This window comes from Podarcis gaigeae (assembly GCF_964106915.1).
Source record: "Podarcis gaigeae genome assembly, chromosome: 6".
Lineage (NCBI taxonomy): Eukaryota > Metazoa > Chordata > Lepidosauria > Squamata > Lacertidae > Podarcis > Podarcis gaigeae.
In genome coordinates, this window is record NC_139682.1 from 17,660,161 (window position 1) to 17,674,097 (window position 13,937).

The following is a 13,937-nucleotide window of genomic DNA, read 5'->3' on the forward strand; positions in this document are numbered from 1 at the left end:
AACCAGGCAGGGAAAAAAACATCATACTGGAAGGAAGGATGCAGAGAAAATCAGATGCAATTAAAAAGAAAAGTCCCATCATGCTTTAAGCTGTTGGGTGTCTTTCCTTTTAAAACATTGCCCTTATTTTTAAGGGAAATGTCTCCATTTTGTTATATCCTTTCCCACCATACTTTTTGCTTTCTGTCTTGCTTTCTGCTATTATAGCCGTCTGCTATTTAAATCTGAATGACTCCTTGGTGTCGCAGCTGGTGGTCCCAGCTAGAGATGTTCATTCCCCACACACATTAATAAAATACTTGCAGCTAGTACAATGGGGCTCAGAGGTGATCCAGCCAGAGTTAAAATCATTTCAAGAGAGTTAAGAATTGAAATCATTGGTTTTATTCAACACCAGTCATGCTTAGTGTAGACCCATTGAAATTAATGGACACAATTAGCTTAGGCCCCTTCATTCCAAGAGGTCTACTCTGTTTAAAACCTCATTGGGTGCAATCCTATATATGTATTTGCACACTCCCTGTTACGTATATGCAGAGGTTGTACATAATTTGTATGTTTAGAATTTATAAGAAGCTTGAAGACGAACGGGTTTTATAAGGTGCTTTGTATGCAGAAACTATAATAATAGCAGCAACAAGTTCCTTTGAAATATGTTTCTCAAGAGCCACACTGGAATCAGTGGCATGCCACAATGGCACCTTTGAACAATGACACTTGCGCACCCAGTGCCACAATCCAGTTCCCCAACTGTTCCTGAAATCCCTAATTTGTGTTGAGATTAGCACAGAGTGTGTAGTACACATGGCTGCAGTTGGTCTGCAATTACATCATAAAAGGTACTTTGCGACTAACACCCACTGTGTTGGCTTTTTGCACTTAAGTGTCACGTCAAGAGTTTTGTAAGCGGCACATAATGGGTAACCAATGTGGGTGGCTAAATTACCCTTCTAAGATCCAAATAATACCGCGCGTTCCGAAAACTTTGTGCTTTTGAAACTGTTCCTGTTTTGTTCTTGTTGTTCCTAAATTTGCACTTGGCAGTGCTTCATCTTTCCAAACAGACATTTTCTATAATGTACTTTCTTATCGTCAGCGCTGCTGGGAAGGAAATTCAGTCAGCCATTAAGAGGTGGGAAAAGCATCCTGCTGTTATGTATATGAGAGCAGGGCATTGTCTTGTCACACAGATACGCAGTGGCAGAGAGAAAGAGAAAACCCTATCAGTATATGATGGAGGTTGCAAGGTGTCCTTCAAACCTCAATTACTAGAGTACATCGCAGAATATGAACAGGGGAAGGGGCTTTGCACCATCAGACCGTTGGTCCACTTACCTCAGTATCAGGGGCTGGCAGGGGTTCACAAGGGTTTCAGAAAAAGGCCATTCCTAGCCCTACCTGGAGATGCTGTGGGCTGAACATGTGACTTTAATAATAAAAATATTTTTAATTACTTATACCTCGTCCATCTGGCTCTACCACCCAACCACAGCCCTTTCTCTAAGTCAAAGTTCGTTTCGGGGGCCTAATCCGGGCCGCTGGTTGGTTTAGGTTTAGGTTTAATCTGCCCTTGCGGCAGTTTATCTCCTGAGGTAAAATCTTTTAAAAAGCTCACCAACTTTAATCCTAAAATAAGCTTTGGAAAGTGGCAGAGGGATATTTCTAAGTTTGTTTGGCAGGGCAAAAAGCCCCGAATAAAGTTTAAGATACTAACTGATGCGAAAGAAAGAGGGGGATTTGCCCTGCCAGACTTGAGGTTATATTACGAAGCTGCAGCCTTCTGCTGGTTGAAAGATTGGATTTTACTGGAAAACACTGATGTCCTAGATCTGGAAGGGTTTGACAATGCTTTTGGGTGGCATGCATATTTGTGGTATGACAAGGTTAAAGTGCACAAATTGTTTAAAAACCACATTGTCAGGAGAGCAATTTTAATGGTCTGGACAAAATATAAAGACTTATTGGAGAGTAAGACTCCGAGGTGGCTCTCACCGGTGGAGGCCAAGGCACGTAAGAGACCTAATATGGAAGCCAATTGGCCTAAATATGGGGAAATCATTGAAAAGATTGGAGACAATTGGAGGTTGCAGAGCTTGGAAAACTAAAAAACAAGGTGCGAGATTGGTTGCATTATGCACAAATTCAAGAGGTCTTCAAAGTAGATAAGAAGGTTGGATTCCAGGTGGAAAAATCGAAACTAGAGACAGAATTGTTAGAACCAAAAAGTAAACTACTTTCGAGAATGTATAACCTGCTGCTTAAATGGAATACTCAGGATGAGACAGTCAAATCCGCCATGATAAAGTGGGCGCAGGATTTGGGGCATAACATTATGTTTGAAGACTGGGAAAGGTTATGGAACACCGGAATGAAATTTACGGCATGTAGTGCCTTGAAGGAAAACATTATGAAAATGATATACCGGTGGTACATGACCCCAGTCAAGCTTGCTAAGATATATCACCTGTCTGATAATAAATGCTGGAAATGTAAAGAGGCGGAAGGGACATTCTTTCACCTCTGGTGGACCTGCCCGAAAGTGAAGGCCTTCTGGGAAATGATTCATAATGAACTAAAAAAGGTACTGAGATTTACCTTACCTAAGAAACCAGAGGCCTTCCTTCTGGGCATGGTGGACCGGAGAGTGTTTAAGAAGGACAGAACTTTTTTTATGTATGCTACTACAGCAGCAAGGATTCTGATTGCAAAATATTGGAAAACACAAGATTTACCCACACTGGAGGAATGGCACACGCAGTTGATGGACTATATGGAACTGGCCGAAATGACTGGCAGAATCCGAGACTTGGGAGAAGAAACATTTGAGGAGGATTGGAGAAAATTTAAAGACTATTTGGAAAAACATTATAAGTTGTATGAATGTTAAAAAACGCACCCTTTAGGAAATTCTAGCTTCAGTAATGTTAAATTAAAGAAATGGAAATTAAGGTACAAGGAGTCAGAGATAGAATAATGAAACAACTTTATTGTGTTAAAATGAAAATGTACATGATTTGGGTTATAATACATTTGAAATTGGGTAACATGATAAAAAGGAAGATATAATAAGTATTGAAATAAGTTAACAAATTGCAGACGTTATGCATCACAGAGAATGCAGGGTTGGGAGGACGTGGGGAAGCCCAACAGATTTGGAAAAAGGAGTAAGAAAAATTTGTAACCTTTCTTTTTTACTTTTATAATACGTTCTTTATTCTTTTTTCTGTATTTTATAAAACTAATAAAAAATATTATTAAAAAAAATAATAATCCTAAAATATGCTCAACAACTTTGTGGTTAAATTGTAAAAAAAAAGACAACAACTTCAATCCTAAAAAAAGTCAACAACTTTGGCCAGCCCTCATGCATGTTCACTTCATCAAATCTGGCCCTCTTTGAAAAAAGTTTGGGCACTCCTGCAAGGGGATAATGATGAGGCCACTCATGAATCCTGTGACTTTGAAGAGGGTGCAATAATGTCACAATGAGGAAGAAGCATTTAGATCTTACCTGTCATTGCTATAGCTATCCCAGAAAATGCAAGGTGCAATATATATATATATTTCCAGGATACTAGATAAAGGTGGTTTGACAGGAAGAGGGGAGGGTCATAAATGACCTTACAATGGTTTATTAACGGTTGTCACCAGGGCTTTTCTTCAACCGGAACTCGCCAGAACTCAGTTCCAGCCCCTCTTATGTGGGTGCCATTGCCATTTTAAGAGAATAAGGGCAGCATTCATGGTGAGTTCCCCCACCTCTTTTTCTAGAAAAATAGCATTGGTTGGTGTACTCAGAGCTGGAAAGGAAATTGCCTGCAAACAGATTGGCCCAGATTTTTGACTTCCTTATAGTGATAGTCATATTTTTTTTGTGGATAAGGCATTGGGTGGAATCCTTAGTCTAACTCTGGGTTGTGGTGAAGTGGTGCATCATCTCCATACCAAAGAGGTGCAATCTCAGGGTACACCATTAGAGGGGTCATAATGGATATCTCTGTCCAGAAGCCAAGTGGAGGGTAGCATAGAGCTTCCAGCAGTGGCCTTGGAGGGACCATCTAGGGAGACCCACACCTTGGGGATGTCCCATAATCCCAGGCATAACACTTCTCAAGCATCAGCCCTCCATCTGGAGTCTAAGAAGTGGAATACACCCAATGCCTAACCCAAAGCCTACCAGCAGTTGTAATCAATAAAAGTTGTGGCCAATTTTTAAATGCCAGACCATTGTCTTGTGCAGTTTGTTACACATATCTCTGTCTCAGAACCTCCAAGTGTCACCATTTTCCAGGGAGAGTCCCAAATTTACAAAGCTGATATAATCCCAGAATGTCCCGCTTTTCCTTAGGACGTCCCTAGTTTCATCAGAGAAATATTGGAAAGTATGGAGTTTAATAATAATAATACCTTTACAGTGGTGCCCCACAAGACGAATGCCTCGCAAGACGGAAAACTCGCTAGACGAAAGAGTTTTGCGTTTTGGAGGTGCTTCGCAAAACGAATTTCCTATGGGCTTGCTTCGTAAGACGAAAATGTCTTGCGAGTTCCTGCGGGTTTTTCCCCCCTTTTCCCCCCTTTTTCTAAGCCGCTTATCCGCTAAACCGATAAGCCGCTAAAAGCCACTAATAGCGCTAATCCGCTAATCCGTCAATGGGCTTGCTTCGCAAGATGAAAAAGCCACTAGACGAGACTCGCAAAACGGATTCTTTTCGTCTTGCGAGGCACCACTGTATTGTCAGTGTACAACCTGTGTACAATGAAATTAACTGAGCCTCCCCCCCACCACATACACTCAGTCTCACTGCACTCTGTGTTCTTGACCCCCAAACCAAGGAGATAAGGAACTATACAATCTTTAGAAGACTTCTGAAGGCAGCCCTTTATAGGGATTTTATTTTAATGTTTAATGTTTTATTATGTTTCTATATATGTTGGAAGCCACCCAGAGTGGCTGGAGCAACCCAGTCAGATGAGCGGGGCATAAATAATAAAATTATTATTATTATGGAATAGGCCGTCCATATTTTCATGAAAGAAATGTTTGCTTTCTGGGAGTGAGGGTCACTGCAAGTGGGTCCACAATCCAATCTAGAAATCCCTATAAAAGAACCAGTCCTTCAGTGGGAAAAAGAAGGGGAAGGAGGGAAACCTTTGTATAACGTCCATCAGCATGGAATACTTTCAGCTTTTTTGTGGTTTACTTTTGAAAGCTTCCAAACAGCTTCGGGGCTTCCTGAGTGCGCAACTTGAAAATAATTTTTGGCAGTAAAGAATTGGATCAGCACACTCATTGTAATAGTGACTCTTAAGACTTCTAGAAGCACAACATGCGTCGGTACAAAGAACAATGAAGTTATTGCTTCCAGGGAATATGGGAAACAGCTCAGGAGGGCTCCGAAAGTGCCACGAGGGGAATTCTCAATTGTGAGTAAAACAAAAGGGAACAGGCATGGAAGGAAGCATCACAAGATGTGGCATGCTGGTGGGGCGGAATTTTTTATATAAAGGATTTGTACATGTTTTTAGTGTTCTGGGGAATACAGACTCATAAGGTGACCCCAGGCAGGACCAATAGGAATACCACAGAGGAACAATAATCCTGATATTCCTCCTCACTCATCTGATGGTTGCTCAAGTGTTGTTTCTTCATATCCATCTTCCTCAGGGCCTAGAGGATGTAGCATGCATTTAACTGATGTTTTAAAAAGGTAAAGGACCCCTGACTGTTAAGTTCAGTCGCAAACGACTCTGGGGTAGCGGCGCTCATTTCAATTTACATCGGCTGAGGGAGCCGATGTTTGCCCGCAGTTTTTCTGGGTCATGTGGCCAGCATGACTAAGCCACTTCTGGTGAAACCAGAGCAGCACACGGAAACGCCGTTAACTTCCCGCCGGAGCGGTACCTATTTATCTACTTGCACTTTGATGTGCTTTTGAACTGCTAGGTGGGCAGGAGCAGGGACCGAGCAACGGGAGCTCACCCTGTCGCGGGGATTTGAACCGCTGACCTTCTGATCGGCAAGCCCAAGGCTCAATGGTTTACACCATAGTGCCACCCACATATTTAAACCACATTATTTCCCCCAAAGAATCCTGGGAACTACAGACATTTCTGTGGTTTGCAAATATGCCTAAAACCCTGGTATAGAGGAATCCTCATCCACTGTATGTATGTAGAGATAGATAAAATCCACCAGTGCGATCAGAAATATATTAATACAGCACTGCACTGATTTCTGGTAATTTTGATTATTTCAAGTAACTATATTTACTTTTGGCTATGGATACAGATACATCATCAGTCTACTGATGATTCAGATGGGAGAATTGTTCAGATAAGATGTAAAGTATGCTGACAAGAACCTTTTTGCAGCTATTCAGATTTAAAAGACAAGAACTTTGCTATGTCTTCAAACAAAATGCAACTGTGAACGTTCATTTTCTAGCACCAGCGTGAGTAATTTTTGGGTGTAAGTGACTATGATCACACTGTATATGCAAATAGAAGTTAAAAATACACTTCTCAAAGTATGCTTGTTTACACAATATTAGCAGTACTTTATAAAAGTGGATGTTAATTAATGCTTCGCTTTCTATGAGCTTGCAACGGCATGAGAGAGACATCAAAATAGTTCACTTGCAAAATTACTGAGACTATTGTGATCAAAATAATTCAACTATTACTGTGTCCTCCTTTCTCCCTTTTACTCATTGGCCTATTATGATCTGCTGTTTTTGTTTATGATTATCAAATGAAATCTCTTGTATATTTATGTTTATGCAGTGGCTGGTTATCACAAAACAAGAGATGAGGAAGATAGGAAGGTGGTTCTGAGGTATATTGCGTGTACACTCTTCCTTCATGATTTCCCCTTTCTTCCATTTCGTGTACACGCCCTTCTTAAATCTCATCTCATCTGTAAACTCCTTATGCTGCCACACTGGTTTCCTTAGATGCCTCCCACTTTTCTTTCTTGTTGGATTTGTCTGCATTTGTGCCTTCAATATTTCACCTTTAAAAAAACTGCCATCCATCTTAGACTCCTTTCTCTGAGTATTTTTGACCATGGGATCCCACCCAGTAGTTCCTTAAGCTTTAGAAATCAGCCTCCTTAAAGTCCAGAGTGCACATCTGTTATGTACTGAGTTGAATAGGATCCAGAATGCAGTAGTCTGATTGGTCCGCAGGAGCCACCCAATCCAACTCCAGGTGGAAGTGAATCCGCAACCTGATTGGCCTACAGGAGGATCCCAGAATTAGCCAATCACGTGGGGCCCATTGTGTAAATAATGTATATAAAGCAGACATTTTGGGGGAACTTCCATTCCTCACTACTATGAGCTGAATAAAGAGCATGAAATCCACACTCGATTCCGAGTACAGTATATTTCAATGTCCAACTACACTCAGCTTTCCCTCGCCTTTGTATCGTGAAACCCAGGAGGGCTTGATCACTTCCTCCCAGGGTAGTTGTGAGATTAAATCTGGTTGCGGGGTTTGGGGGAGAGAAAACCTTGTAGTCTACCGTGAACTCCATAGAAGCTGGGCAGGATAAAAACACAACAAATGAATAAACTTGAAACTTTCAGCAAGCAAGACATGTGCCCCAACACTGAGCAATTCTCCTTTCCCAGTCACTTAAATAAAGACCATTGTTGTTTCGTATGATAACTTTCACTCATTGAAACTGACATCCAGGGATTTGGAAAGCATCTTTTAATTTAGAAGATTCCGAGAAAGTGAAGGTTTGGTAGTGAGTTTTTAATTTGTTTTTCTATCTATTTTCAGCACTGCAATTTCCAGCTTCCTTAATTTGAGATTATTTTCTCTTGTAGATCAAAGAAGAAAGATACTTCAGAATTAAAGTATTAAAACACATTTTACAATGGTCACTAGTTTTTTTATGAGCCAGCAAGCAAAGAATAATGATGATAGTTATAATTCCTAGTGAGTCAGGCATAGAATTTACTAATTTAGGTCTTGGGTTATGTCAGTGATTTTTAAACTTCATACCTCCAAAGACTCCTTTCCCTGTTCATTTCTGTCAAGGGTCCTGCCACTAGAACCTCCCATGCCTCACAGTTTCTTCTGAGGCACACATGAGTGTGCTCACCAGTCCGGTTCTGTGTTTCACTATTCATAGAATCATAGAGTTGGAAGGGAACCCTGAGGATCATCTAGTCCAACCCCCTGCAATGCAGAAATATGCAGCTGTCCCATACGGGAATCAAAGCTGCAACCTTGGCGTTGTCAGCATCACACTCTAAGCAACTGAGGACTCAGCTACATTCGTAAAGATAAAGCGCTTTATATGTGTTATAACACCGTGACACCTGATGGCACTGTGGAGTCCCTTTTTTTTTTTTGCAAACGGGATCTCCCTGTTACGAAGTTTACAACGCACTTAACTGAATCGCTTCTTTGATGTGTCTAGATCCAGCCTGAGCTATCGTAACATTGTTACAGGTGCCAGAAGCTATTCCAGAAGTACGCTAAAGCTGCAAGTTTAGGAGGAAATCCATATGCAATGGGCAATATATGGAGATGACTTGAAAGGAACTCTCTGAAGTGCCTAAACCTCTGTAGTAAAGTTACTCTGGGGATCCAGCAGGTTTCCTCCCCCTGTGCCTTCAAGGTTATGTTAATATAGGGAAACACTTTTTGACTAGTGAGGAGCCCACCATAGTGAGGAGCCCACCATGTTACTTCTGTGCATGGATCTAGCCAAACACAGCCCACTGCTGTTCTTGCAGTCCAAAACAGAGAGCAAAAGCAAGGTGTTAACTATGAGGTGTAATCCATTGGAGCAGTCAAATACAACATCCCTTGTTTCCCTAGAGTGGACACAGGGAGGGGGATGTTACTCCCGCCAGTATAACTTCCTGTTCCACTGGTCTGGAGCGTCCTCCCCCTGCATGTGACCAGGGAGATGGGCGTGACCCGGGCTGACTCCATAAAGAGCCAAGTCACGTAGCTATCTTTCTCTCTTGATGCCATGCTGCTCTCCTGCAGCCTTTTATTCTCTTAATGCTGTTCTCTTAATGTATTTTGCTGTCTGCTGGCTCTTAGCCAGCAGAACATGGGCTCAATTCCCATAAGGGTTGAACTCACACTATGTTCTGTAACTACAAGCTAAAGTCTGCCTTCAGGGATCATACTGTGAACTGAATGTGAGTAAACGCTTTGTTACTTTTAAGGAAAGACTATTGTGTCTTTATTCTTTTAAGAGGGATAAAAGGAGACACCAGGAATAATCCAATCTGGGCAACCCAGACTGGATTGCTTAACTAAAGAGATTCAAACGAATCTGCAAACTAGCTTCCTGCTGTACAGTGGTACCTCGGGTTAAGTACTTAATTCGTTCCGGAGGTCTGTTCTTAACCTGAAACTGTTCTTAACCTGAAGCACCACTTTAGCTAATGGGGCCTCCCGCTGCGACGGCGCGATTTTTGTTCTCATCCTGAAGCAAAGTTCTTAACCCAAGGTACTATTTCTGGGTTAGTGGAGTCTGTAAACTGAAGTGTATGTAACCTGAAGCGTATGTAACTCGAGGTACCACTGTATTGAGGGGGATCTGCTCTGCTACATGACTCACTAGTGTGAGTGAAGGAAGGATAATATTTAATCAATATATCCTCTGCTACTGTCCTTAACGTTCTCACATGAACTAAGTCTCAGGTGGGCCACCATGCAAGGTGGCCTGGTAAGTCACAACTTGTGCTGGCCTGCTCTGTGGAATTACTATTACATGAGCCCTGATTATATAGAAGTGATCCTTCTTCGGTGATGAGTCCCCATCACCACCTGCTTCCAGGCCTCTTTCCTCCATGAGTAGCTCAGCTGTGGAGCATCTACTCTGCATGCAGAAAGTCCCAGGTTCCATCACCATCATCTCCTGATGAGGGAGGGAAAGTCCCCTGTCTGCATCCCTGGAGAGTTGATGCTCATCAGTTAGATGTGCCAGTGATCTGACTTGGTACAAGCTGGTTTCCTATGTACCGGCCAATCTTACAATTTCTATGTTGTTTGTGTTCATCTCCAGCCAACTTGCCCACATAAAATCGATGATGTTGGCTAATGAAAGCAAGAGAAATGTTCATTTAAAACCTGGCTTGCTTCTTGATATCCCAGAAATATGTCATCCAGCTGCAATAGTCTTCAGCTAATCTTGAAAGATCACAGAAGGGGGTAGGAGAACTTCAAGGAGATGTTAATAAAGACGGCAAAACCCACCCTGTGAAAGTTATTAAGAAATCAGACACTACATGAGAAGAAATGATTGCAAATGCAGACACACTGAAAACATAGCAGAGGTAAAGTCCAGATTGGCTGCCCGTATGAGTTTCAATTTATAATATTTTGGCATTTTGAAATGAAGACTTGAGTCATAAGCATGGCTGCCAATAGTCCCACCTGGGCCCTATGAAAAAGATAATAAATACGTTCTCCCTGCACTTTTTCTTGTCATTGTATAGATATTGCAGTGATTGCTTTGGGGGTTTCAAGCAGGAGCTCTGTATCCATGTCCCCCTGTGCCTTTTCTGTTCCATAATCAGACTGGGGTTATAAAACATTTTCATCTGTGTTCTGTATCTGAAAACATCTGCATTGTGTTATATTTCACCTTTGTGCCAAGAAAATAATATGTTTTCGATCTTTCAAGCACCGTCATGTAGTTTTCATTAATAAAAAAGGGTGGGGAGGGAGGGAGAGCACCCAGGAGGATGGAGAACTTTACCATCTATAACTCGACATGGGCTTTGATAGAAAAGAGACCTGGAGGAAAAGTTCATATAACCCAATGATATTCACTCAGACCCGGAAGAAGGGACTGTGTACAGATGGAATCAGCTTTGTACATCGACCTCTTTGAGGGTGTCTCCTGTCCCACATGCATGGGGGGGGGGGAAGGAGATGGAAAAGGAGGTGCATTGTCATCCAGAACTCGGGAATCCATGCATGATGTGCCCATACGACGTGTTTGTTTCTAACTTGATGAAGCCATACTTATGAAGAAGAGAGCAAAGGAAGGAGGCAAGGGCAACATCAGGGCCTGCTCCAGTCAGACTGTCCGCTCCTCTCCCCCACAGGAGACTCACCTGTCCAGTGAGAAGCAAGAAGAAAATGAGGGAGGCAGGCAAAGATGTCATATTCATTGATGATCAGGCAGGAAGGGATAGTGGTTTTTGCACTCCGGTCCTGCTTTTGGACTTTCGATAGGCTTCCGGTTGGCCACGTGGGAACAGAATGCTGAACTAGATGGACCCCTGGCCTGATCCTGGATGTTCTTCTTCAGTCCTTATCAGGCCTGCTGTAATCAGACTATCCCCCTCCTCTCCACAAGCAGGGGCAAATTTTGTCAGCATCGCCCTTGAGCCAGTGCCACTAACTGGACTCATCCACTTCAAACCCGACTGGGCTAGGCGAGCTGGGTAGCACTTCCAGAGACCACCTTCTGGACAGGAACAGGTCAAAGTGCTGTGGACTCACAGCTTAGTGTTGTGAGCACCGGATTCACTCCAACAAGACGACAGTCGTCACACAGCAGAGTACAGCAGAGTATAACAGAGCATATATGACTCGGAGAGCAGCTCTGTTAAATATCTTCTTTATTCTATCTACAACTATCATACAAATTATATACAGAGCTAAATGGAGTCTAAGCATAAATGAATGCTGAACTGCACTGAGTGTCTGCAGCTGCTCTTAGCAGCAACCTTATCTATACACACGATCTCTCTCTAACACTCAGACTCTCTCTCTCCGACACACTGACTGACTGACTCTTTGATGTGGTGCTGGAGTAGAATAAGTAGAGAGCAGAACACTGCCCCTCCTCTCTGGAGAATCACCAGACTCATCAGGAGATTCTTGGATATGGGAGGGGTGAAATCTCCTCAAATTTATGTCATTTATTTGTTTTACTGATTAAAAAATTGTAAACTGCCTTGGGTGCCTTGGCAGAGAAGAGGTATCTAAGTGAAACAAACGAAGAAGCACTTTAAATTGGGCTAGATCCTAGTTCTGATATCTTATACAGTGGTACCTCGGGTTACATATGCTTCAGGTTACAGACTCCGCTAACCCAGAAATAGTACCTCAGGTTAAGAACTTTGCTTCAAGATGAGAACAGAAATCGTGCTCCGGGGGCACGGCAGCAGCAGGAGGCCCCATTAGCTAAAGTAGTGCTTCAAGTTAAGAAGAGTTTCAGGTTAAGAACGGACCTCTGGAACGAATTAAGTACATAACCAGAGGTACCACTGTATATGTTTTAAATATCAACACTAGGGAATTTGACCTGGGACATGTGACTTGCACTTTATCTATGGGCGCACCTTCTGTCAGTTGTAACAGCATTGATCATCTGTATTCCAGGTGTGGGGTAGAAAGATTACTGTCCTCCAGGTGTTGTGAGCAACCATGGGACATCCAGATGCTGCCGAACTACAACTCACATCAGTCCTAGTAAGCATGGCCAGTGGCCTGGGATGATGTGAATAATAGTCCAGCAATGTTTAGGAGGACCATATTTTCCCTACCCCTGCTTTTTCCCTTCTGCTTCCTTCTCATCAGTCTGAGCCAGCAGGGTCGTAGTATCCATGATAATACCTTCCAGAATTACTAAAGTGTGGTAACTTTCCATAGATCAACTGGTAAATAATTACCAGAGCTGTGGGGCCACCATGGAAAAGGCCCTTTCCCTTGTATCCACCCGTCTCACTTGTCTAAATAGTATAGAAACCAGGAAGGACTCTACTGCAGATCTTAACATGTGGGCAGGTTGATATGGATCCTTCAAATTGTTGGGTCCAGAAATGCACTGGAAACCAGTGCAGCTGGTATACCAATGGTGTTACACGATCCAACTGACTTGCCCCATCTGGATTCTGGCAGCTGCATTTAGAACCAGCTTAAGTTTCCAATTTTCAAAGGCAGCCCCATCACAGCAGTCGAACCTGGGTGCGACTAGAGCATGGATTACTGTGGTATGTCAGATCTCTCCAGATTGGACTGCAGTTGTGAAATCACTTGGCTACTGCCTCCAATTAGCACAGAGCTCAGGAGAACTCCCAAACTGTGTACCTAGTAGGCCACCTTCTGGAGCCAATAAACAGTTACAACTTTATTAATACAATAAAATATGACTCTATTTATTTATCTTACAGAGGTATCAGTAAGGGACAAGGTGCCACCATCCTCATGGAAGAACAAAAACTGTGATCACTACATTTTTACTGAACTTCTTTTTTTAAAAGTCAGTAGAACATGACCAATGGGCTGTTACTTGGAGGGTGTTCCATAAGAGATGGGGCCACCACAGGCAAGTCCCTGCTTCTAACAAATGCTTGTCTGGCTTGAGCCAGTAGGAATTTCAAACAGCCTCGCTGGAAGATCTCACTGGGTAGTAGAATACTCCCTGCTGCTAAAACTTTATAAATGATGCAGTCTGCAACAAAGAAAATGTTGCTTGAATGTAGCATTGCCAACAGAACGGAAAAAGGGCCCCAGCTGCTGGGCCCACTCCCCCCCCCAAAAAAAAACAAATTTTACCTCTGGGCCAGCAGAGAGGAATTTCTGCATGAGAGCCAGAAACCAGGCCGAGTTGCCAGAATTTGTTGAGCAAAAGCCAGAAGTAGCAGTTTTCCATAATACATGAGCACTTGAATTGTGTAGTCCAGAGATAACCTCCAGATGTTGTAGAATCACAGAACTACGGAGCTGTCCCCAGCTGTCGGACTACAACTCTCAGTAGCACCCCCAGCCGGCATTGCCAAAAGTCAGGGGTGATGGGAGCTGTAGCCTAGACACATCTGGAGGACCACAGATTCCCCATCCCTGGTGTCACCCATGCAGATGTGTTGAGGCGTCGGGTAACTGAGCTCAAAGCCTTTGCTTGTGTGTCCCTCTTCCACCACAACCACACACATGCACAGGTC